The sequence below is a fragment of the Aphelocoma coerulescens genome, chromosome 2 (genome assembly GCF_041296385.1).
Source record: "Aphelocoma coerulescens isolate FSJ_1873_10779 chromosome 2, UR_Acoe_1.0, whole genome shotgun sequence".
NCBI classification, from domain to species: Eukaryota; Metazoa; Chordata; class Aves; order Passeriformes; family Corvidae; genus Aphelocoma; species Aphelocoma coerulescens.
The window spans coordinates 54,472,681-54,499,106 of record NC_091015.1 but is presented as its reverse complement, the minus strand read 5'-3'; the positions used below and the strand labels follow the sequence as shown (position 1 = coordinate 54,499,106).

Sequence of the window (26,426 nt, the reverse complement as noted above, 5' to 3'; positions counted from 1 at the left end):
CTCCAGCTGTTTGGCCCTCTCACCACATTAATGTGCTGGTTTAGGGACCATCTGGCTGTGTGCTGCTGTTTCCTTCTGCGGTGGCATTTAGTGCTGGAAGATGTGTGGGCCAAAGCGCAATCTCACATTGTTCCAAGAGAACCTTTTATTTTCTTGTCAGCTAACAAAGTGACCCTGCCATCCAGTTGGTAAAATGCCACTCCACTGTTTGAGAAAGGAGGAAAATTCCCATTACCAGCTGTAATGAATTTATTCCTGGGTTTACACCTGTGTAAACATGAGGAGAAAGAGGCTGGGCTTGGCATGACAGGGTCAGGAAAAGATTTATAGCTGAGAGAAGACTTTAAAAAGATGGTGTTAAGAATAGTATTCTGCCTCTGCCTTTTCAGCTAGGATCATTATCTCTTATTGCCATAACTTTGGGGTAGGCTGCTTGTGTCTGTGTAGCTGTTTATCTTCCAGATGGCCTACAGGTGCTATACAGAATCAGCATTAGAGTCTGCTTGCAGAAGGTGTTAGGGAGGGAACATTTGCTTGAAGAAAACCCCCAGCTTCTCAAAATGCATAAAGATTCTGTTATGCCATGTTATTAAAATGCAGACATTGGTCAGTGGATTTTTTTTGAGCCGAATCCAGATTTTCAAATGCTTTTTTGCTTAAGAAGGGGGATAGGCTTTAAGAAGATGTCTCTTCTTGCCTGGTTGGTAACATCAGGGCAGGGTCTACACCAACACCAGGTGCTTGGCATCATGCAGGGAGCTGCTCAAGGCTGGAGTTTCTGTTTTGCAGAGGCCAGTAGATGTTTTTGAAGTCTGATGTCTTCTGAAAACATGTCTGGGTTGTTCTTCAGTGAAGTACAAAGACCTGAGGATATCACTGGAATGCCTGAGGGAAGGCTCTTTCCTCAGCACAGCTTCCCCTCTCTGGGCTGCAACCTTGGAGGCTCTCCCCATGCTTTTTCTCCACCCAGGTAAGTGAGGATATTTTTGCCAGACTCTCAGTCCTGGGCTGTATTTTGGATTTCTGAAGGGGCTTTCTGCTGATTACACTGCAGTTTGGCTTCAGTGTTTAAGACTTTGCTAGGGGATGCATATTTTTTTCCAGAAATCCTGAAGGAATCCTAAGGATTCCATTTTCTTGTAGCTGTCAGCCTCTTGGGAGTGTGGTTAGGATACATATACCTGCTCTATTCCTGTGTGAGTGCAGCACAGGACATGTCCTTCCACCTGCTCTGACTTTAGTGTCCACTGAACACATTTGAACATCCAGTGGATGAGAGACCCTGCCCTGGCAGCCAGCAGCACTCGTCCACACAGTTTGGGATAACTCAGCAGAACATTTCACTTCCTAATAAAGCCACTTGGCTTCTCCTTATTTCTTCAAAGAGGGCTCTGATGCAGCGCCATAAATCATCATGTCCAGGAAATACCCTTTTGAATCCCACAGTATCATTTTAAAGCTCTGGACTGTACGTGGTCTTTTGGCAAATACCAAATGTATCCTTAAAAATTGAAGGGCATTTTTCCTCCTGAAAGTGGTCTGGAAAAGAGCAGATTGTCCTTGGACTGTTTGCAGAAACTGGAGTTCAGCAGCTGTCATTTGTTTGGCTTCTCCCAACCTCCAGGACTGATGATATCCTGGAAGGCAAGAGGGGATGTGGTTTGGAGGGGCTGGGTCAAGTGGAACAAGGTTTTGAAATTGCTAGCAATTTAATACTTTCACATCCAAAAGATCTCTCTTCTCACATCTCTTGAATGTATTGTGCTCGTTTATTATTTTCTTTGACCAGAGGCCAACAAACAGCAAGCAACACATATATGTTTTGCAGAACAAAATTAAGAAGTGGTTTCTGATAATAAGCCTTGAAGGAAAGTGAAAAGGATTCTGAGCAATTTTAAATTTGGTAAACATCTTTGGAGATCTGAAACAAATTACTACAGGGAGCTCAGAATGGAGCAAAATGTGGTTCACTATCCTGAGATTTTTTGTAAAAGACTGAAATACAATGAACTTTGTGCTCCTGAATGTGTTAAAAGATTAAGAGCCCTTATCATATGCTACTTGAAGACAATGGAATTTTGATTTGGTCAGACCTAAAGAAAGGACTTAGGTTTTCAACAAAGCAGATGTAATGTCCTGCAAGTTATGGGCAAAACACCTCTGTCTAATCAAGCAGATCCTGTTGTCCTGGCAAGAAGCCAAAGCTCATTTCTTCAGGGAATGCCCTTTTCTTTCCTTAGGAGAGCAGTCTCTGACTGCAGCTGCCCAGGAGAATATCTAATTGCAGAAGGCATGGAAGTCAGTATCTACTGCAACCATCCCACCACAATGAAACTACATTTTATTTCTACCTAATTCGTCTGCTGCACGCCCTTTTAAACCAATGAAGGGGGCCACAAAATTTGCCCTGCACAGATAGAGTACAGCACTGAAAGAAGCTCAGAGAAGCTGGGCAGGGAATGGTGTAGCTGCCTGCCTTTTCCAAAAAGGAGCAAATTCCTTTTCTCTGATACTCCATGCCGGACCCTGATGGTAGTGGGCTATTAATAGCAGCACATCACTCTGCATGAGGAGGATGATAGGTATAGCATACAGGTTTGCATGTTGAGGGATGCAGCAGTTAGTTCATTTCATCTGGGTCTCTCTGCTCTCAAAAGCTTTGTCCTCATGAATGTATACACTCAGAACAGGCTGTACCAGCAGTTTCAGTCACTTTAAAGCTTCAAGTTGTGCAAAACTGCAGACATGAATAGTGCAAAACTCTCTTTAGCTATTTGTTAAACCAGGAAAAGAAAAATATGTCATCACCCCGATATCTAGCCCAGTATATGAGTTTGTCCTGAAGGCAGCCATATATCAGAGAATCTAAGTTAATTTAGTTGTTGGGCTGTTTCTTATGCCAAGGATAATAAACCAAGGGGCTCCACACCCAGCAGTGATTCTGTAGAGTGGTGTCATGAATGTGGATCAAGTTTACAGAAACAGATCTTTATTGTGCTTATCCCTTTTCTGGTAATAGCTAGATTAATATTTGAGGTGATAGGCCATACAATCCATAAAAGGCAAATTGTGCATCACCATAGTCTCACCAAAATGAAACTCCCCTGTATAATGGTAGAATAGCATAGACACGCATTAAACGTCAGTATGTCTTTCTCACAGTTAAAAAACAAAGCCCTCTCTCACCTCTCTTTTAATAGCAGTGGCTCTGAAAAGGGCATTAGTTTTACTGCTGTCCTTAAGGCTAAAAGGAGAGCACATGTGACTCTTTGGTCTTTCAAATAAAATGAACTTTATTGCAAATGTTTGTTCTTTCGTTTTCTTGCTGGTTGGGTGGCTTCAGGAGCTTGCATAATACATGTGCAGCATTGTACAGCAATTGTTCCCCATCCTCAAAAATTCACAGGTTATAAATTCATAGATTGTGCAGCTGACTGTGGCTTTGAGCTTCTCCATAGCTAGGAAAGACTGAAAACAGTGCAGACTGCTTGTGTACAGCTTCATTGAACCCAGATTTTATATTTATCCTTAGCCTGAGTTAGCAAAAAAAACCCATCAGCCTCAAGTCTGGTACAAAGGGTACCTCAGGGTGGCAGGATGTGAAGACCAGATTTATTCTGGGTACCCTTAAATAAAGGGAAATCTAATTGAGGTGCCTGGTTCAGGAACATCACCAGAGCTACAATACCTAAAGCCAGTGTAAGTCAGACCACTCCAGAGGGCAATGGGATTGGGATGCATCACCCTAGGACCTCTTTATCTATCTAGGGAGAAGTAAAATAGAGCTCTTGGTTGACCAGTCAGTAAAACAGAGTACAGGTAATGTACTGAGTTGACATGTACCAAGGACCGTGTGTCTGAAAGTGTTCAGGTCATGCCAGTGAGGACTACAGAACTAGTGAGGTGTCAGAATAGCTGCTGTTGTATTCCTAGAACTGCTCAGACCTGGGCAGAAGAATGACCTTGCAGCTGGAGGTGGGATGGAAAAAGGGAAAACAGTGAGATAAAGACAGAGGAGCAATTAGGAGTAAGGAATGTGAGTAAAGGAAGGAGAAAATGCAGATAAAGCTAGAACAAAGAAGCTGAAAAGGACTCAACACCGTGGTAAGAGCACTTTATTGTGGTGTATATATCTACAAACCTGCTCTGAGCAGTGTGTTTGTTCCTCTCTCAGCAGAATGCACGGGTGCTTCAGTTCCTCACCGCTGAGCGTCTCTAATGAATGCTCTTTTGTAGCCTCCTGAACACCTCCCATGGCTAATGCAGGGTACACGAACATATTTGTAAAGGTTTGCTTAGCAATGAATAGATGTGCCCTAACTTCAAAACACATCAGTGGCATGTAGCCTCAGGACCCCCTGTATCTTAAACACTTCCCTGGTGGCAAGCCAGATTTAACTGCACACAAAGCGATGCTGCTTTCCTTCTTTAGGGCACCGCCTCCACATTCAGCCAGAGGAGCTGCAGCCATCCACAGCACATCGTCCTGATGTGACCCCACAGGGAACAGAGGTGTTCTCTTGGCAGGTGAATTCGTCCCTGTGCATCGTGGGCCCAGGCATCAGCTTCAGCACTGGAAAGATTTATATCTGATTACTCTTCTTGTAAAAGAATGTCACTCTCAGAGAGAATTTCAGGGCCTGGGGGCAAAAGGAAAGGATTGTTTTGGTTGTTTTGAGTTGAGTGTTGGCTCTTTGCATGTCAGGCTACTCTGCTTAAGTTTCCCACTTGTGGGTTCTCTTTCCCCATGCTGGCGTCTTTCAGCAGACCTCCCTGGTAGCAGTGCAATAGTGGAGCGGATTAGTGACAACTTTCAGAGGGTTTGAAATTTGACAGAGTAATTTTCTCTCTGAAACAATGAAGTTATGCCTGCAGGGAGGTCCTGAAGACCTGGCAGGTATTCTTGGTACAAAAAATGAACAGAAGTCTCAACCCACCATATCATCCTACCATATGGACACAAATGCTCCATGGAGGATTCCTTTAGGATGGACGTTGTGCAAGAAGAAGTAGATTTTGCAGGGACAGGTTGATCTCTGCTGCCTCTGAGCACTGTGCATGAATGAGAGGGAATGGCACTGGGGGAGCTGCAGCCTGTTTGTTCTGTTCTCGACAGCCATCAAGAGTTACTGCCTCTGGAGTGTAGTTTGAAGCAACCCTATGTAATAACTTGAGCAAGGGAATATGGCAATCTCCTCTTCAGTTCCTTCATTTCTCTGATGCTCAGATCTGAATCCCAGAGGTCTGAGGATTTGAAGAAACCATCACCCATTCCCAGCCTCATAAATCCACAAGGTTGCTGAACTTAGGAAAGCTGCTGATGAGTACCCATAAAAGCAGGTGGTGGCTTTAGAGTGAGGATTTGCTTATGCAGAGTGGCTGAGAAAAACTTAATCTGAATTAACAAAATGTGTGAATTGAAAGTGGATTATCAATGCCATATAAATGGATGAATTCCTTACATTCTTCTCTTCAGAATTAAAATTATCCTAATTTGTTTCAGTATAATTATGAAAGAGAATGTTATACAGGTCTTTAATGAGATATAACTTACTGACCATAAAACTTAGCCTGGGTTAATTTTTTTGTGTCTCCCAGTAGGGGTGAGATTGGAATACAGTCCTGGATTTTTTTTAGTGGGAAACTTGTATTGTCTTTGCTGGGGATTTTAGTAACTGATTCTGGTAATGCAAGAATCCGTTTTTATTACAATTGTACTATTTATAACATTAGGATATGAAATCTCTGAAAAAGCGATTAATTAATCCTCACCATGTCCCTGTGAGGTTGGTAAAGGCTTTGTAGCAACTCCTCTGTTCATTTCTGTGCTGTGTCTGCTTTTAGCATGGAATACAGCAAGGCAAAGCAGTGCTACAAGATACAGGAGAGAATCAAATCTTATTTGACACATGGGAGGTATTAAGCAAGAAAAAAATGTTACTGCCCAGCTAAGAATTTGGTCAAGCCACTGTGAGAAAATGTCGGGGGAGTTTTAGCAATCAGGGTGTCTGCTTTATGTCTAACCACGTCCACACACAAGGGTGCCACACACAGTGCACTGTGGGGAGGACTGGCTTAATAGCAGGGTGTAAATATTGTAAAAATAATTGTAAAGATGTAAAAATAATTTATCTCATTTCCTTCTGTTCATAAGGAGGATTTATCTATTTACATTACATTCCTTTAAAAAAACTTAAAATAAAAAGTGAAAAAACAACCCCTCTGAGAAGATGACTGCTCTCTGAAGGCTTATTCTCCGTTGTCATAGCTTGCTCCATCGCTGTTGCAGTGCAAAGTGGTACTCCTCACAGTCCCTTCTCCGTACAGGCAGCTTCTTTCTTTTCCTCAGAAGACAGCTTATTTTCTACCCAATGCTAAATCTTATGTTTGTCTCACTTCTTTGAATGAGCACAAGCACTGTGCTTTTGTTCTTCTCATTTTCCAGTGCCTTTTTGCTCATCTTCTCTGCATGTATCTGAAAGGCCGGGAAAACAAATCAATGTGGAAAAGGACCTCCTGCCCCTTTTAACCTAACCTGTAGGAGGGAGGGAAGGGAAATCACCAATTACATGAAAGGGAGCTTTAAATATACTTGAAAAAAGCACTGTGGGAGTGAGGGCTTGGAAGGACAGGTGTTGACAAGACCATTCTCTGCAGTTCACGGGGTGCCTTCAGGAACTCACAGTCTTCTCCTCCACAACAGTGTATACAGGCAGATCCATAGAGCTGAATGAAGCATATCCCAAGAAAGAGGCACTCTAACAGGGAAAGGCCCTCTCATTTCAGCATCACTGACCATGAAGGTTGGGCACTGGGAGCTGGACTGAGACTCACCCTGTAGTTTGAGGGCTACCAAATGCTGACCTCTATCTTCTACTGCCTGGGTTTTCTTCAGTACTTTCTGGTTGCCACTCTCTCATTTCCATTCCTGGAGGTGCCCGGCTCCTTCTTCTGCTCATAACTCCCCATGCACATTCCAGGGCATCAGAGAGAGCCTCCACATCTGCACAGCAACCAGATTCCTGCTGCACCATCGCTGGTGCAGTGAGGCCTAGAATTGAGTTCTTGTCTAACCTCTAGCCTGAATACTACAGACAAGTAGTACTAATCATGGCCTCTGTTGCTGACATGCAGCCTCAAATATTGTGCTGAGTGTTCCATTAGGAGAGCACTCCTAGAACCTCCTTGGCAGTCAGTGGAGAGGAGGGGGCTCTCCCTTCACTTTCCAGTGATGAATACTTCTTGATTACTCATATATGGTCTTCGTACTTACGATAGGTGCTAACATTTCAGGCCTTTATCTCTGAAATTATTTTAGTCTTTAAATATCTCTTTGAATTTAGCCTTAACTGATCTATCAGAAGCAAGACCCTTGAACACCCTGCTGAGGTACCTTCTTTTCTCCCCAGCCCCATCCCAGGTGCCTTTGTAAAGAACAGCTTTTCACTTGCTGCTTATTTAGCTTGCTTATTTTGACAAATACCACTGTGGAAAAGTGGCTAATTGCTCTGCCCTCCTTCCAGCATCAAGGTCAGAAAACAGAGAAACACAGAAAGCAAAGTGAGCCCCCTTTTAATGCACGGAATTAGAGTTTCAAAGAGCAGCCATCCAACCTGGATAAACAGCAACATTTTGTACAGGTATCAGCGGGGTTCTGCACCCTGCACTGCCTGTCTGCTTTGTTTGTGGTCTCCCTTTTGCGTTACATTTGTCGTACCGAATCAGCAGGAGCAAACAAGCCCTTCCTTTTTGCATATATCTACACATATAACCCTCATGCAGGGGAAAGCAACAGTGCCCGTGTGTCTCAGAAAGCTCAGCATTTGTGCTGCTGAGTGCAGGATGGTGGTGCTCCTTCTGCATGCTGGTTGTGTCAGTCACCAGAGCAGAGAGACAGAAGCAGGGGACAGAAACAATGATGTAAATCTATTTTACCTCTTCCTGATGTCATCTGTTGTGCTAGTGAAACCCCTTCATTAAAGACTTTTTAAGAAAACCTTTGCAGCAAAAGCCTTTTGCAAAAAACAGCTGTTAGAAAAAGAATATTCTTTTGCAGATGATAAAAGCAGAACCTCACATGCTAGATGTTTTTCACTTTTCTTCCTCGTTTGTGTCCTGCACCAAGCCATTACACTTCGGGCCCATTCTTGCTCTTCAGCTAACTTCATGATTCCAATGGCAGAGCCAGGTTGAAGACAAATGATGCTGGTGTGTTGCACCTTTCATTTTGAAATGTCTCGTGTGGGTAAGCTGCTGACATCTGCTGTAAGTTTGCTGTGCCTCTCGGGACACTGCTTTCATACAAAATCAAACTCTAGGACTCCAAAAGAATAAACCAAGTGAGGAAACCATTCAGGGTCTTGAGATTTTTGGGTAAAATTTTTTACACAGAAATTCTCAGTGTTGTCAGAAAAGGGAGCCTAAGATTTATATCCTCAGAAATGAAAACTGAAATTGGTCCATTAGACTGAGCAGAGAGCAATTTACCTGCAGATGCCTTTACTCTAAATGAGAACACAGACACTTTACTAGGCAGAAGCAATAGACTTTGAGTAAGATGGGACCATGAATTTGGCTTCCTCTGCAGCTCCAGGCAGCTCTGGTCTTCTTTCAGGTCTCTGGAAGGCTTCAAAAGGCTGCTACAAAAGAATTACTAACATGAAGGCCCCTTACATTGCTGGATCATAGACACCTTAATGACCCCTCCCTGTGGAGGGGGGTCATATTTTGATCCCAGTGGTGTAAACCTGGACTAGTGGATTTTAGTGAATTTTAGTGTGACTCCTCTAGAAAAATCCATGTCTAATGAAAATGAAACATTTTTAAAGCAATACATTTTTATACTGGTTAGCTGCCCCATCATTCAGCCTAAAAAATTTGTCTGGGATTCTCATGTTGGTTTGATATGGCAGGGCGAGAAGATAGCTAATAAATCACTATTCACACTGTTACAGGAGTTTCCTTCTTGCAGTCCGATGTACCTCAGAAAATGACACTGAACAGCTCAGAATCTCTCTGAAGTGATGGTATGGTCACCCATCTGTATCTTGCCTGGAAGTGTTTTGCAGACCTTTCAAGGCTTAGTTGCTCAAAATATCACAAAACTGTGTTTTGCCTGAACTTCTGCTCATCTTTATCTCAGTGGAGACGGCAGTAGCAAAGCAGTAACCCCCTTGGGACTCCTTACCTAATGCACGCTCTAAGTGATCAAGACATGCTGCTTACCTTCTCATCCACAAAGAGAGATGTGCCTTACTGAGACTTGAGCAATGCAAATCAGAGTGAAAGGCTGTAATGAAGTGGACTGATGACAGAAAAAAAGGATAATTAACATGCAAAAGTTAATTGTGGCAGGCATTACACGTGGACTGAGCTGTTTTATGCAGACACAAGCTTGGTTGTTTGCTGGGATTTAGCAGGGTACACGGAGCACCATGGGCTTAGGCAGAGTCTTCACACCACGGCTATGTGTTTATTCTGATGATCAGATAACTCTGCTGGCAGTTACTGCCATCACTCCATGAAGTTTAACTTGTACCATGTGCTGAAGTGCTTGTGCTGCGGCACAGCCCTGAGGATCCCACCACTAAGCTGCAATAGCAAGCATGGTGAAAAATCATCTTCTTACAGGAGTGATCATCCTCCTGTGCCTGCCACCGGTGAGGCCAACACTTCAAATACTGTGTTCAGTTTTGGGCCCCTCACTACAAGAAAGACACTGGGGTGCTGGAGCATGTCCAGAGATGGGCAATGAAGCTGGGGAAGGGTCTGGAGCACAAGTCTGATGAGGAATGGCTGAGGGAGATGGGGATGTTTAGCCTGGAAAAAAGGAGGCTCAGGGGAGACCTTGTCACTCCCTACAACTGCCTGAAAGCAGGCTGTAGCCAGGTGGGAGTTGGCCTCTTCTCCCAAGGAACAAGCAATAGGACAACAGGAAATAGCACCAAATTGCACCAGGGGATGTTTAAATTGGATATTTGGAAAAATTTCTTCATGGAAAGGGTTGTAAAGTATTGGAACAGGCTGCCCAGGGAAGTGCATGAGTCATCGTCCCGGCAGGTATTTAGAAGATGCATAGATAGGGACATGATGGACCTGACAGTGTTAGGTTAATGGCTGGACTCAATCTTAGAGGTCTTTTCCAAATAAAATGATTCTATGATTCATCTTTCCTCCCCTGCTGTTTTAACTCTGACTGCTGAAAATTTGGCACCATGTTCCAGAAGCTAATAAAGCCCTTGTCTAATCTACTTTGTTCACAATTTCCCTTTAGAAAAATGCTATGAAGAGCAACTCACCAGGGAAAATATTGTAGAATTATGCTGAAATTGCATGCAAGGTGAGCCTGCAGAACTGAGATCCTGATACCTCTGATGGTTTTGATTTAAGGCTGTAGCTTAAACCACCAACAGTATATTCTGCGTGTTTGTGTGCATGCATAACACAATTGTGTTTTTACTGCACACAGATTCATACATACAGTGAGACAGAGCAAGCTGTCTGTAAGTTTGGATTCAGGAAACAGATGTGCCTGTATATTGCAATGTCCTCAGATCTCTAAAAGAGACAAACTGCAAAGATCAAGAAGATAAATTACTTTAAAAGTGGATCTCCATTATTCCTGAAGAAGGCATGAACAAATAGTAGATATTTGCTCTGAAATTCTACATGGTGGTTTCTAATCTGCAATACAGTTGTGTTTGCTTATATCATAACAGAGAATCCTGAAAATTTTACAGGTGGCCAATAGACCTAGTAAGTCTATCAACCATCTTCTTCTGTGAAATCCTTGAAATGGTGAGACCCATGCAGCACCACCATACCTTGGGGTCAGGCTCCTCCTTCATGGAACAGAACTGACAAACTCTGGGTAGCTTCTTGGAGTGTATGAAAGATGTCTTTCATGGGTGACCAGACTTTTAAATTCCTAAAAACACCAAAGGTTTCTGAAACAAATCTAGTCGTTGCTGATACACTTGTCCATATATTTGCTTACATTGGAGAGGTAAACTAGGACCTTTTTGAGAGGTAAACTAAGACATCTTTTTGGCATCCTCTTTCTCTGGCAGACTGTTGGGATACATGATCTGATCTGGATTTGAGTCATCCATGGTTTGAGGTTTAATTTTGCAAACCATGAATCTCCCACTTGAACTTTCCCAAGAGCATCTTCCAATGTTATCACATGTCTGATTTCCCCTTGTGCTGGCAGGGCTAGGAGCAGCCACAATGGGCAAAAGGAACCTCTATAACTGTGTGACTCCCATCCTCCTGGGTGATCTTGTGGTTCAGTCCTTCACCCAGCAATAGGGGTAGATAGCGGGAGGAGGGTGCAGGCTAGAGCCATAGATCCATCGACTCTGATGCTAAATTTTCATTTTGGCCAAGCTAGTGCCCTTGGAAAACACTAAAATCTCAAGAAGTAATGCCTCTTTAATATGTGAGCAGTGTTGGGTACCACCTGCATTTTCACTCTGCATTAATAGTAGTAGTAATAAGAATAACAGTAACAGTAACAACAACAACAGCAATAATAATAATAGTTATCATAATGATGCACTGAAAACCTAGCTGGTGTCCTTCATTGTGAGTTAGAACTACAATAAGCGACATTTGGTTTTTGTGGTTTTCCTGTTCTGGGTTTCTGAGAGCTGTTTGTAAGTCTTACTGAGGCAGTAGCCTGAATCCTTGAGAGGAGAAATTGTCTTTCCTTGTTCTGAAGCAACCTCTCTGACTAATCCAAGGCCTCACTCAGCAGTATTAGGGTCTGTCTCCCTCCAGATACTGAGGCCAAATGCATGGGAATGAAGTGCTGGTGTGATTAAATTTGGGTTTACCAACTCCAGCCAGCACTGACAGGAGCAGCCATGGAAACAACCAGCAGAGTCCTGCTGCACAGGATGTCCGTGGCAGGGCAGGCTAGCACTTCTGCCAGCAAGAGGTGATGGAGCTGGAGCATGTCACCCCCAGAGGTGTTGACCCCGCACAGCCTAGTCCCTTAGAGGCGAGTCTACTTCCACCGGCGACCAGGAGTGCTGTCTGAAAGGAGCTGTGAAGGATTGGGAGCTGGATACACGTGGATTGATTTGAAGCACCTGGAATTCTGCTCTGGTTTCTTGAAAAGACAAAACACTGCTGCTAAAGTCAGTGTTGGGTCCATACATAGCTTTGGAGGAAATCCCAGCAGTTTTGCTGGTCGATCATTTCTTCAGGGCTAGGAGAAAAGCTTGAATTGGGCTTAGATGTTTTGCTTTCTAACTCTAACTTTGATTTTCTCTGACTTCGTATGAACAACAAAATCTGTTAAGTGTCACTTCTTATAACCTACTTACTTGGTGGAGAGTCAGACAAACAGTGCCATACAAACTTTGAGGATAGAAGAAGTTGATTTGTAAATGAAACTGCTTTGACGGCCTGGTTATTATACACTTCACTTGATTTTGGTATCCTCCTCCTTGAAACATGCTTTGAAATAATGGTGGAGATTCTGGTTTTTAAAACACCTGCTATGAACTTTATTGACAACACAAATTCCCCAGTCTCAGTCAAGTTCAGATTTTGGCAGTTGCTTTTCAATCACACTGGCAAATGCAGGAGCAGAATAGGATGCTGATAATGAAAATCTCTGTAAGGCATTCCTTACCCTCCATAACATAAGGGAAGAGGCTGTAAACACTGCATCCTGAACTCCTTGTTATGCTGGCTCAGAAAGTGAGGGCTGTGAAACCATTAATTTTCAGCTGTGGCACTGAGGACTAAATTTTACTTTGACACTGGAAAAATGGTGCAACTCTGGATTTACATGAGTGAGGTTATGATCTGTCTGGGACCTTTGTAGCTGAATAAATTGGGGAAGATGTGGGAAAAATTACTTTTGAGGGGAAGGGGATCAGCTCTTAATTCTGAAATGTGGGCTGAGACAGAGTGATCAATTCCTAATATTGCAGAATAATCCAAGATGAGACGTCCTCCTCATTTCTGTACTACATAGAAAATAAATAAAAGCAGCTCCCAGAAACACTACTTTTTGCCTAAACTTTACCAATCCCTTGAAAAAAGAAAGGGATATGGTGAATTGATAAACACAAAGCAAAATTCTTTGGGAAAGAAGAAAGAACGGGAGTCATTGACACTGTTTTCCTGCTTCCAAGTGTACTCAGACTGAGGTTCCTGGAACACTTGTGTTATGGCATTTCAGCAATCAAGTAATATCATCACAATGATGTGGCATGAAAGGCCTCTTATCATACACAAGCTATGTGTGTTGTCTGCAGAAACAGACTTACCATGTGTCTCACAATAGATATGACACAGGGGTGCCAGGTTCTCTGTCCTTAGGACTAAACCAATATTAATCCCACAAAAGGCCTTACACGAACCCTGTGAGTCAGTCAAAACTGGTTTTGCATGGAGTAGCTGCTACTTGTTTTGTTTGACTTGTTTGGGATTTGTTTTTAATTTTAATTTGTATTCCTGTTCCAACATGACTTGCAGAAGTTGCCTAGAAACCATCTCGCGTCAGCTCACTCATCCAGGACACACAGCTTCCCATATGCAGGCAAAGAGATAAGCTTAACTTCCTTAATTTTTAAAGAAATGCAATTAACTCCCCTCTTCCTCCTCCCATGGATGTGATATCTGAGCAAGTGGTAAAAAAACCCCAACATCACCGAGGCAGAAAAGTCTGGCACATGTTACATGGGGAAGTGTGAATGGAGAAGGTTGTCTTGAGCCACATTTGCCCCCACTAGAAGGTCCAGCAGGCTTCTAGTGGACCCTTCACTGCTTCTGGTGACACACAACAGCCATAGAATTTCATACTTTTTCCTCCCAGCATGTAAAAATGCCAGTTATTTCCACTGCTCTGTATTCTGTCCAAAATCTCCTCTTGGCTCTCCCTACATCCTATAGTCCTTGTGATCCACTGCTCTTGTGAAGCCAGTACGTGTTAGGGAGCCAGAAGATTGATGGAGTTTCTTGTGTTCTTCCAGGATAAAATACTTTACATGCGATAAATCCAGAGGAGCTGATAGCACTAAGCACAAATCTGGTGGTGAAAACATCCTGTGCAAATAGAGCTTGGAAAATAAAGGGCTTGTCTGGGCACCAGCTGGCCTAAAAGAATTTGGGTCTTGAATCAAATCCCAGAGGTTTTATTAGACTCTCTGGGAAAATATAAACCAGAAAAATAATTTTGGGTTGACCTGTAGCACTTTATTTGGAAAATATTTATTTTGGGGTGCCTAGCTTGTAACTTGGGATGCTTTTCAAATGAAAAATGCCATCAGAAAGAAGTGTTGAAAGGAATTAAATACTTCTTAAGTTGAAATTAATGTTTCAACACTGGGAAGAAAAAAAAAGCTCCCTTTGTGGGACTCGAAACAAATAATTTGGATTGAATTTCCCAATGCTTCTTGTCTTTCCAAAACTGCACTTTCTGGCAAGGTTTGCTATGGCTTGGCTGTGTTTAATGTGTATGCAGATACTAAGTAGAGGTTTTAAGGACAAGTGTGAACACCTGCACAATAGAAGGATCTGTATTGCAACTTTCAAATGCAATTCACTGCCAATTTTAACTGGTACCCTCTCACTCCTTCCTCTCTCTCTTGCTGCCTCTCTCCCGCTGCTTTTGCTCTTTTGCTGGAGGGTTTTAACCTGTTGCCCATGCAATGAGCTTTCCCACCAGCACTTCCTGGGGCTGATAGGAGATGTGGCTTGCGCTCCCACACCATTCAGCTCTGGGGGCCACACCAGGATGTGGTTTGTATAAAGGAGGCTAGTAAATAAAAAACTAAACTTGTTCTGCACTTTTGGTGTGATGGAATGGGCAGGGATTGAGGCCTGAGCTAGCTCTCCAGGGTCAGAGCTTGCCATGCCTGGCAGAAGAAGGGGAGAGCCCCTCACAAACCATTCAGGCAGTGGAGGCAGGACCCTCCAAGGTGACAGAGGCTGGACAGCATGTTCACAGTAGCAAATGGTTAAAAAAGGTGTAAATGGCTGTTGACCAACTGACTGGCCTTCAGGTTTTAAGCCAGCTTCTCTGCTTGCCAGGCAGTAGTCAGGATCTATTAGCATCAGGATGGGATGGCATGCAAAGCTTTCATTTAGACATGCTGGTTGAGACAGCATGGCTGAGGATTTCTGAAAGCCTTGGGAGCTTGAGTGGTCTGGAGTAGAAAGGGTGAGTAGAAAGGGTGAGTGCTTGGTTATGGTGTGGATTGTTTATCTGAGCTCTGATCCTATTTTCTTGAGCATTTTATCAGGTGTTAGGGTCAGGAGGAATGGGGACTAAGATAGCTTTAATTGTTAGATCTTAGTGTTTATCTGTGACTTAGAAACCATGGGTAGATTTTGATCACTGCAAGGTAACAGTATTCACTTGGTTCTCCAGGTGCACCCAAAATGCAAAAGACTCGCTCTAACCTATTCCAGAGTTCATGGGCAGCCCTTCGTGAGGATGGTAGAGGTCTTTCTTGATGGATGCTCTAGGGAGCATGTTGTACTGCACTGAAAGGTAAGGGATCATCTCTTTGTACCTTCCTCTCCTCTGAGAGTGATAATGAGCTATATGAGTACATGACTGAGGCCTTTGAGTTTTTGTTTGTGGCTACTGATTGTTCCCACCTTTCACAGGGTAACGTGTGAGCTCTGGAGAGACACGTGGGATTTACAGGCTTGGCAGAGGTCAGGCAGCAAGACATTGCTGATTGGAAGAGGGATGCTAAATCTCCTTACGGATTTAAATGCACACATTGCTCCTCGAAAGCCATTCTCTAAGTCTTGAATATTGACCTAAGGAAATATTTCTAAGAAAGCAAATAATTTCCTGGAAGTTAGGACACATTGTGGACCTTTATCTGAAATTTTGCAGAATATCATTGTTCTGATGATCTAACAGACCGAAGACAACTTCTAATTGCAGTGCCAATGGCACTGCTACTACTGAATAAATGCTCAGCTCCTCTGAGATCAAGGAATCCATGGTTGTTTAAGGTGGAGTGTTTATTTCAGCAATTCAAAGATGAAAAGCATTCTAGGGGACATTTGAAAGAAATCTATGCATGTTGCTGCAAAAATGATACAGATTAAACCTGCTGAAAAAATTCTAACTTTGCCCTGAAAAAGAAATTTAAATTTTTAAGTAAAAAAACTGATCTGGAACAACAAATGATCAAGTCCCCTCTTGTATGGTAGTGTGGCTTCAACATAAACATATGGTGTCATGTTCTCCCTCCATTGCTCCTGGAGAAAACTTTGGAAGCTAATTTAGACTGAGTGCATGTGAAGCTAATAATCCACAAGGGACTCAGAGTGCTCTTGGGTTGTCACAGTGCTCTGACTGTAGGCCATGGCATATTACCATCCAGTGTTGCCAAGACAGCATTGCTACTGGTGGCTGGGCATAAACTATCAGGCAGCTGTGGAAATGACTGATCAGATGGGTGGACCCTGCCAGTAATCTATACCCTTATATAGATTTATGTAAACCTTTATAAATCATTACCAGCTTAGCTTCGTTACAAGCGAATGTCTTCAAATGCAGTCTGGGAACGCAAGGGTTTCCTTTTTAACTGTACAGGAATGTTGAACAGAAGACTGGCATAAGGTTAAGCATCATAGGGACCAAGTCTTTATTTTTAACACAAAGCATTGTTGTAAATTTCCTGAAAATTCACTTGACAGTCAACGTGCTGCAGGTCTTCAGAAGTGCAAATGCATTAATCACAGGTAAGGAGATGGAGTTGCAGTTTGCAGCAGAAGGAGGGAACTGGTATCTGAAGATCAAGGTGTGGATGGTGCTTCCCCAGTACAAACAGCTGTCCCTTATGGCTGTTTTCTCAGTGGTTTCAGTTCCCTCCCAGTTATGTCCCCCTGTGTGTCTGTCCTTGGTTATACAGGCTATGTGAAGAGTCTCCTGTAGAAATTCATCAAGTTTACAAGGCAGAGTTGAACCCTAGTTGAACAAGTTTTCCTTGACAAGAACTGATAAACGGAAAAGTCACAAAACTAAGACGGGAACCTAATTGAAGTCCCTGGAATTTGCCACTCTGCTGTTTTAGAAAGAAAATGCATTATATTCCAGAAATGTAGTAAAACAAGTGCTGTTTCGGTTTTGTAGTGCTGTAGTATATTTGTATACCCAACCAGGACTCTGCTACTGAATCTCTGAATGCCAGGGCTATTAGGTCATGCTGTTACATTTCTAAATAAGCAATCAGCTAATTAAGTTCTTTGGTAAAAATTCACATGTGCCTTTTGCTGTGTCTCGCAGCTTCCCCTACAGCAGCAGTTAAAAGTTGTAGTTGCTTTATTCTCTTGTTTTGTTTGCATGGAGCACCCTGGTTACTATCAAAGGAGCAAAGTTCAGAGAGATCACAGCATAAAACTCAAGAGCTAAAAATAAAGAACAGGTTAAATGCTCAACACAAAATTGGGCACAACAACCACTGAAGTCAAATGCAGCTCAGCCTCATTTCTTGTCTATCTGCAGGAACTCTTGTATCAGGCTTAGTGGCCATATATTGTACAGTCAAATTTGAATTTCATAAGCATTCAGGAATATGTTTCACAAAGCTCTGATTAAACACATCTTCCCGTGTTGTTTCGGCAGATGTTTCCTGTGTCTCCCAACCCTACAAAAGCAACCTGAGTGTCTGGCTGCTTGGACTCAGCAACCTAGCCATAAATCCCTAGCTGTCATTCCTGTGCTGAAAGCTGTCAAGGGGCTGCTAGGGGAAAAATTATCCGTAGCTTCAGCCTTGCCTTCAGTCTAGATATATTCTCCTTCCCTGGCATGCTGTGGAAGTGAGGAGGTATTCTGGAGTGTTCACTGGTGCTCCATCTGGGAATCATGATAAATAGAAAATATTTGAGAACTGAAACTCAGCTTACAGCCCCTAAGTGCACCAGAGCAGCTCAGCACCTGCAGCCTCGGAAGCTGGGCCAGAAGATAAGTCAATTTTTTCATACACTGTGTAAGGTTGTTAGCAGCCTCCTCATTATGGGAGATAGTTTAGGTAGTGAAATAAAATGCAGGAATCTAGGCTCTAATGAACAGTGGGACAGATCCATGGATGGGATAAACTGGGGTGGCTAAATTGTAGCTACAGCATTTGGAAGCAGAGGAGGAGATAGTAAATGTACAGGCATGGACTGAAGTGAGATCTGTACTTAGATGAAACATATTTCTTAGCAATATCAGGGCTGCTGTTGTGGACTCTAAATGGGTTCCTGTGATGAGCCCGATCTTTGATGGTATTGGATTAACATCACTGCTCATTCCAGCTTATTATGTGTCCTGCAGTACCTGTCATGTCTCTCTGCTATCTACTGCAAATAATGACTCCAGCAATTATGAAGGCTTTGTACGCCTGCAGATCAGAAATACTGTCTCACAAAGGGCAGACTTTCCTCATCTCAGCTCTGCAGATTCTTCCCCCACATAGTGATTTGGCCCTTTTCGTCTCCCTTTTCCTCTTCACCCGCTAGTTTGTGAAACAGCAGAAGCTTTACAGAAGAGAAAAAAAATGAGACACAGCTTCATCTCCTATACCTCCCATTTTTCTACCCAACCCTCCTCTTTCTCTCTGCAGACAGAAGAGTTTGGTATCAAAAATGCAAGTTCTGCTTCACCCAAGGTCTGATCAAAAATGCACTAAAGTCAATGGAAAAATTCCTGTGGACTTTGCTGTTCTCTAGATTGTTTCCAGACCCCTCTGGCTACGGCCCTTTGACTGTACGGGTATGCAGGGTGGCTGTGGGAGCTCAGAGGGGAGGCTTTTCAGCAAAGCAGCCCTCAAAAGGGAGTCTTGTCTCCCTTTGCAAAGCACGAGGCTCTTGATGTTTCCACTTGGTCCAAATCTGCAATTCATCTGCTTTTCCATGCTCCACTCCCATTGTAACACGCCACCAGCCAGGAGCAGTGCTGAGTGTGAGGCAGTCAAGAAGAAGCTTTTCCTTGCTGGCCCTTTTTTCATCTTTGGTTGCTCCCTCATCCCCATCAATTCTCCTTGCCTGGAGCCTGCCCATCCCAGAGCTGGAGCGATCCACCGCCCCACCTCCAGCACATCCTCCATCTCTGCTGACACCTGATGGCTGTTGGGTTAGTGCTTCCTAATGTGATCGCAAAATCCAAATCAGAGCTTGCTTTGGCATCCCATCCAGCTGCACCTCCCGTTGTCCCTGAAGTAGTGCTGCTTTGTTGACTGCATCTTCACGAAATGATCTTGAAACCAGACATGGAAATAGAACAACAGAGGCACATGGGAACGCTCTGCTCAGAAAGTATTGGAGGTAATGCTTTGCATTTGACACAGATGGTTTCAGCATGGGAGCTTTGGTTTGGCAAAAATATGGAAATAATAATAGCATTTCTGATCTTCAAAGGGCTCTTCATTCACTAACTAAGGAGTGTAATGTTAGGCATTACGAATTGGTCATACTCTGAAAATACATTTGGTAGCAAAGACAAAGGGTCAAGCTTTCTGCTACTGTAATGCCTTTGAAATGTTGGTGCCAATTTCGTGGTGTGAAAATTAAGGACCCAAGTCTGCTGTAAGGGTACAACGTCTTGTTCAGTCAATGGGAATTTCATGCCTGTTAATGAGAGCAGAATCAGATCCTAATTAATTTCAGGCTTGACACATATATTCTTCCATTTTAGTACATGATTACTGGCAACATCTGCCCTCACATATGAACAGACTTGAGCTTTGAAATATATGAATTGGATATTGGTCCTAATATGACTTAATATTTCTCATGGTTTCTGTGGGATCCTTTGCCACGAGAGAGAGCATGAGCCAGAAGTAACCAGCCAGTGTCAGCTGTACAATGTACAACAAGTGGGTGTTTACGTGCACACACCCCAACACACACACACAGGCTCAGCTGTAACTTTGCAGATGCCCTGGAATACCCAGGAATGAGCCTGGGATGTCAAGTCCTTGGTTTGTCCATGCAGTCAGGGGTCTAAAAAGAGCAAGCTGCACCAGCTTTTCTGCTGATGTATAGATGATGTGGCCATGTCTCCAATCATTCCAGCCAGGATAATAAGGGGAAGGGTTCCACCCCAAGCACAGCAGGGAAAGGGCAGGGGCTTTCTTCAGGAGCAAGACCGGAGCCCCAGCCTTGCAAGGTAAATATGAAGAAATGTAGTGTAAAGTTAAAAAAATATTCAGGATTGAATAATTCAGCTCTGCAAAGCACAAGGTCCCTGCCTGGAATCAACATGAGAGCAAGGTAAAGGCTGGCTCATGGCAAGCAGGTCCTAGATTGGCTGCATTTAAAAGCTGCAGACACTGATTCCCAATTCTCTTGGGTGAGAGACAGATCAGTGTTGTGTTTGTGTTTTCAAGATTAAGTATCTCAAATCATAAATGTCAATAGAATTATGAAGTACATTGAAAGCTTCCAAGTTCTTTAAAATTAAATAACAACCCTGTAATGCAGCCAAGCCGAGTATTGCTCAGATCCATTCGACCCTTACAGGAGGCAAAGGAGGCTTTCAATTTCTTTGTTCAATCACTTCATTAAATTCCAATTCCTCTTAAAAGCTTGGCAGTCCTAATTCTCTCCCACTTACTTCTGATACAAGTCCCCTTTGTCTGCACTCAGATTTCTCATGCTTTCTATGCTTATCCACCTTCCTATAGGATTGAGCCTCACCGAGCCTCAAGGCAGTGCTCTAGTAAGGACAGTTAAAGACATTTTTTCTAGAAATGTACTTTCCTGTATAGCCACTGCATTAGGCTGTGATATGTCTGTGTGCAAGCAAGAGAAATGCTGCTCCAGCTTTTTGTAGGATTTGTGATGGGAAGTGTGCTGCATGCTGTTAGCCAGCAATGCCTTTGGGGGGACATAAAAGTGTATTGGCCAGCCCGTGTCCTCAGCAATGTGCCCTCCTCAGTGTGGAAAGAACCCGAACTGAGAGTCAGGCCAGGCATGTCAGTGGAGTTACATGATAAAGACAAAAGTTCTGACCTCAGGAGCACCATTATTGCACAAGAGGCAAAGCAGGGCTGAGCCAAGAAATGGCCTGCAAAATCCCAGCACTGCTACCTGTTGAGCACTTCCACCCTGGTCAGGCACTGTAATGTGGTTTTAGCCTCTGAGAAACACTACTACAAGAGTCCATGGGTTCTCCAGTACCAGGATGTAGCTCTAGCCCATGGCAGGTACTTTTTTCCCTGTATGTTTCTCTCTGAGGACAGGATCGGTACTAACATACTCTGTGGTAATGGAGAAATACAACTAACAGGCTGCAGCTCAATCTGAGCTTGCACTTTCCTTCATGGCATTCATTAGCTTTCCTCTCCCAGGTACTCAGGGACAGGCAACACCAGAAGACGCTGTAGGACAGACCCACAAGAAATAAACCATAAGTCCTGAAAGATACCATTTTTCTCTTTCTCAAAGAAGTTCCATTCACAGCTGAAGTTGCCTTATACTTTGACTTGCACTTACAGCAGCCTGTAGAGGTAGTGAACTTTACAGCCTCTGATGTTTTCTCATTTTTGCTGGGCCATCCCACCATCACAGCTGTGGTGCCTGGGCTTATTTTCTTTTATAATCTCTTTCTAGGCTCTTGCTGAGATTTCCTGCCTTGAGGGATCTTGCTTAGGCTGGACGGATTATTCAAACGTTCTTGGTCCAGCTCCAATTCCAGCTTTAGTTTATCTCTAGCTGTTAGGGTTTCTGACTGGAAAAAGCTACCCTATAGATTAGTGAATTCTTAGTGAATGAAGCCCAGGAGCTGATGTGCAGCAAATGAGTTGGGATCCCTATGGGCAAGGCTCACCATTAATACTGTGGCAGAAAGAGCTTGTCCTCAACATCTACCTGAAAGGGCTCTTGCCATCAGCAGGAATGGTCCTCCTAGGAATAAAGAGACTGTGCTAGCCCATTCCCCAAAGCAAGCAAGAGGGTGTAAGCTGTACAGCTCTCTCCCCATGGGCTTCCACACCACCATACCCCATCTCCATGGGGGAGAAAGGGTCAATGTTGCACCTTGCTTTGGACACTGTTAATGAAGAAAAATCAGATATGAAGAGAGGAAGTTTTCAAACCCTCAGCATGCAATATGAGGGAATACCTTGTGTCTGCAGTACAAGGGAGTTTTCTGGACTGGTGCTGGGTGCACACATCCATTGCTATGCCAATCCTTGCAGATTATACTCTGAGTACAATTCCTAGGCAAAGACACTCATGAAGGGCCTGTAGAAATTGGCATGGGAGGATACATACAGTTCTCCTATAGAAATCACAACACAAATTGTGATTTGTGATTTTGTGAATTGTGCTGAGCTTACAGGTCTCTCTGTTAAGACAGGCATTACTAATGGCTTAGGACAGCAGTTTTGCAATGGCCAGTGAACTCAGATACCTTGGAAAGGCTGGACATGAGACTGACTTGGCAAAGTGCTCCCAGGACCAGCGCTTGAGGCATGGGCTTTGTTCAGCTTATGTCTCGACATGGTACCTGGCTTTCAGTAGTTCAGTGCAAGTTCCAGATCACTCAGAGTTTGTCTTTGCAAGTCCCAAATGTTTTTCAAAAACTAAAGCTCCATGACTTGGACACATACTGAGATGAAGCTGTGGTTTCTACCAAACCTTTCACCTCATCTGCTCTCACATCTGTGATAATTAAGTTTAAAGGTTTGCCAGTGGCAGACAAAAGTTCAATATGACATCAAGGACTCAATGTACTCCTGATACTCTTAAAACTCTATTCCATCATGCCATAGGAAAGTGTATTTTGTTTATTATGTGTGGCCAACAGCATACATTTCAGTAGCCTAAATTTACCCAGCAGGGGCCAATAGTGTATGTAAATCTACCCAAGTCACTGCAGGATTTTTGAGAGGTGATGCTTAAGTTCTCTTAGCACGTCTAGAAAAAGACCTTGTGATTCCCCTACAGGGAGATTGTGTACAAGCCATACTAACTGCTGAAAGAAGTGGTCCCAGGACTGTTCCAACTGGCTGATCTAGTGACATGAAAGTGTTGTCGTTTACACGCTCTGGAGAGCTTCAAGATGCAAGGAAGATGGATGGTTATTCTTCTTGTCCCTGCCTAAACAATATATTTGATCCTGTCACCTGCCCTGTGTGAACTGCCTTCTTTAGAAGTCAGTATTAATGATGCAGATCAAATCTAGATGCTGTCACTTATCCCACTTGCTCCAACAGCCTTTGTTAAAAAAACAAACTAGTCTTTTTGACCTTAAAAAGTGGAGGCGATGTTACTTTTGTAAAACTGTTAGGAGAGGTTCTAAGGGCTAGAGAAGTGCTTCTTTGGAAGCATGTATTAACAAATGCTATTTGATCACAGGGACACCTGTAACCTTGGGAGGAGATGTAGAAAACAGACCTGTCATCAGCTTGTACTCCTCACACATTGGCATCACTTGTTCTCACAGTGAACCTTGCTCTTAAGGTCTTAAGGACCCTTACAAAAGCACTGCTGACTATGCAATGAGTGTATATGTAGCAGATAGTGCTCAAGGTCCATTACCACCTTCCCCCTCTTCATTCCACAGGCTAGCCCCACATCATTACCACCCAAATGAACTGTCTTTTCATCAGACTTTCTCAGCTGGAACTGACACAGAGATTTGAATTAAGCATCCAACTCCTCAGGTGTGTAGGCTGCCCACCACATCTGTCTAGCCAGGTGTCAAATATCTCTCTAGTGCCAGACCAAGCATCTGCTTAGTGCTGCGTCCTGCTTCCAGCAGTGGCCAGATGTGGCTGCCTGAGGAAGCCTTTGAGCATGTCAAGCATGCATTTCCTGAGAGTGCTCCTGGCCTTCAACTATCTTCAGGGACTTCCTCAATCAAATGTACTTTCTGTGTATTAGTAACACCCAAGGTATTTCTCTTCCACGAACTTGCCTGCTCTCTTCTTAAATCCCTGTTTCAGCTGTTGACCTTGATGACTTATTTCAGCTGTTGGTCCAAATTTTTATCCTCTCCTCTCCTGTCCTCTGCCTCTCCCTCTCCCTCTGCCTCTCCCTCTCCCTCTGCCTCTCCCTTTCCCTCTCCCTCCCCCTCCTCTCCCAGCCTATTGTCATAACTTTTTTCCCTGCATCCTTGTTATCAGTTGTTACTGCTCCGTAATTTTACAATATCTGTGTAGCTTTGAATTGTGCAGTGATTAAAGATCCAGAAAATTTTAAAAATCTCTTTAATAGTAGTAGTATTCTTAGATTTTTTAAAAAAATTATTAAGCTGGAGATTTCACAGGTTTGAATTTGGAAGTAATCAAACAATCTGTTTAAAGTGGATAAAAAAGGTCAATGTGATGACTTCCCTTAGGGTGGGGAAAGGCTGGGACAGTGAATTGTGCTTGGGAGTGGTAACATTTTCATCTCACTCAGCAGCAACTGGAACAGTTTGCTCTCAGTCTGCTTGGCTTGCTAAATGTTCAAATACTCCATGACGAGTGGAGCTGCCTGAATTTACAAATAGCTTTGGCCACCCTGAAACAGCAGGTTTGTTTTTGTTTTTGTTTTTTTTTTTAATTTCCAGCAAATAAATTATTCACCTGCCAAAAATATCATAAGCATCTATCACAACACAACCAGTTGCTCCTGGATGTCTTGGAGTTTACAGCAGACCTGATAGCTTTACAGTGGAGAAGGTGGTGAATAAATAAATTTGTCCAGGCATGGTGTGCTTCCTACCAGGGTGTTGCTGATCGAGGCTGGGCTGCCTCCTTCTACCTACACCAGGGGGAATTAACTCTTCATGCAGGAACTTGGAGTCCACCACTCTCCACAGAACTAATAATAGCAAGCGGACACAGTGTGCAAACAATTGGGAGGCTGACATTTGTTTGCCTGGAGTACTCGCCAAATAGCTATGAATAGAGAAGGGGTTGGTGTAAAAAAGAGCCTTGCTTGCAAACAAACTGTCGATGCTGGAGGCTGAAATCTCTAAAATTATTTGTAACAAATAACTTTGTCAGTTCTATGAGCCTCTGTCTAACTCTTGCACAGAGCAGAGCCACTCCTTTCCAGAGTAAACAGAGCAGCCCAGTGCACTCTGGGGTTACCAGGCTGGAGGAATGCAGTACATTTTCTGTGAGTATTTGCTCCGACTTAAAAGCATGCTTGTCTTATCTACGTTGACACCTCTCTTGCGTTCATGAGCTGTGAAGACTCAAAACAGCCAAGATCTGCTCCTCTGAATATCTGTCGAAAGCAAAATTAAACCTCATTATTTGCAAATGGAATAATAGGTTTTAACATGGGATCCTGTTTTTAGGAAGCCCTGCCAGGTCTCTGGAACAAAGGCTATGAAGTGCGCCAGACATGGGTGTGCCAGTCTTTTGTAAATAAAAACATGCATGTACATAAGTGTGTCTAACAAGTCCTCAGACAGAATTAACTGTAAGATCCATATCTTGCCAACAAATCTGTTGAGCAGATTAAGGGGTTTTTGTTTGTTTTTTTTTTTTTAAGTAGCAATGCCTCAGGCAAAGGTCTGTGTGGTCCAGAGAGGAACATCTGAAAATGGTCTATGCAAAACTTGTTGTCATGGCTTATCTGCCTCCTGTTCCTAGGCAGTGGAAGCCACCGAAGGGCCTTTTGCAAAAACTTCTCCTATTATTAAATTTGTGCTCATCCAGGCAGGAAACTAACACTGCCATGGGACTTGGGTGGCCTGTTGCTACCAAAAAGGGACATTTGCAAAAAAACTGTTGGCAGTCCTTCCCTAAAAGCAGGAAAAATACCTCTATCTTCAAATAAATCTGTGAGGCTGCAATCCACCAGAGCCTGATGCATGATGAGTGCCTAGTCTTGTCAGGTAACATGTTTCTGGCCAATGTTACCCTCTCTTTAAGCATGTAGAGCAGGGGGAAAAGCTAATTTCTTCAAGGCCTGCTAACTCAGTGCATTGAGAAGACATATCTACTGATTGGTGGAGAGATAATTCACCCAAACTATTTGGAAAGGTTTAGGAAGATGGCAGCAGTAACTGCTGCTGCATATTTGTGTCCAGCGTAACTGTGCTGCCTCTTCCCAAACCTCCCAGAAACCTCACCAGAGCAAAACCATTGATATAGTTGCCTGGGTACCCTCCCTCTGTGACTCAGATGATGGGTGTAGTGCTGTTCTGCCTGAGAGATGCCTCATCTCTCTGCTCTGTAGTTTGCTGTCTGGCTTGCACAACCTGTGTGGTTTCCCTGCTCCCAGCAGTGCTCCGCACAATGGTGGTGGCCGAAAACCTACCTTGTGTGTGTCCGTGTATGTGTGTGAATCCACATCTGACACATGCAAACTGTAAAAGAGGGCTCTTGCAGTTATGAAGTCCATTGATCAGGAGTTAGGAAATGCTGTGAGTGGCTGTTCACATCTAGGTTCTGCTCCCATTTGCCTCCATCCTGGGCTAAAGATCAGGCAGGGCTCCTGTGGAAAAATAC

General features: G+C 43.4%; 1 long non-coding RNA gene across 2 annotated transcripts; it reads left to right on the top strand.

The window, feature by feature from the left end:
- The first annotated feature begins 319 nt into the window (after positions 1–319).
- Positions 320–15,975, top strand: LOC138105746 (uncharacterized). 2 transcript variants are annotated; one of them, XR_011148651.1, is made up of 4 exons: positions 320–700; positions 790–970; positions 15,392–15,514; positions 15,634–15,975. It is a non-coding gene; the product is annotated as an uncharacterized lncRNA (long non-coding RNA). The 2 variants fall into 2 exon arrangements; XR_011148650.1 differs by having other exon boundaries at positions 320–970.
- The last annotated feature ends 10,451 nt before the right edge of the window (positions 15,976–26,426 follow it).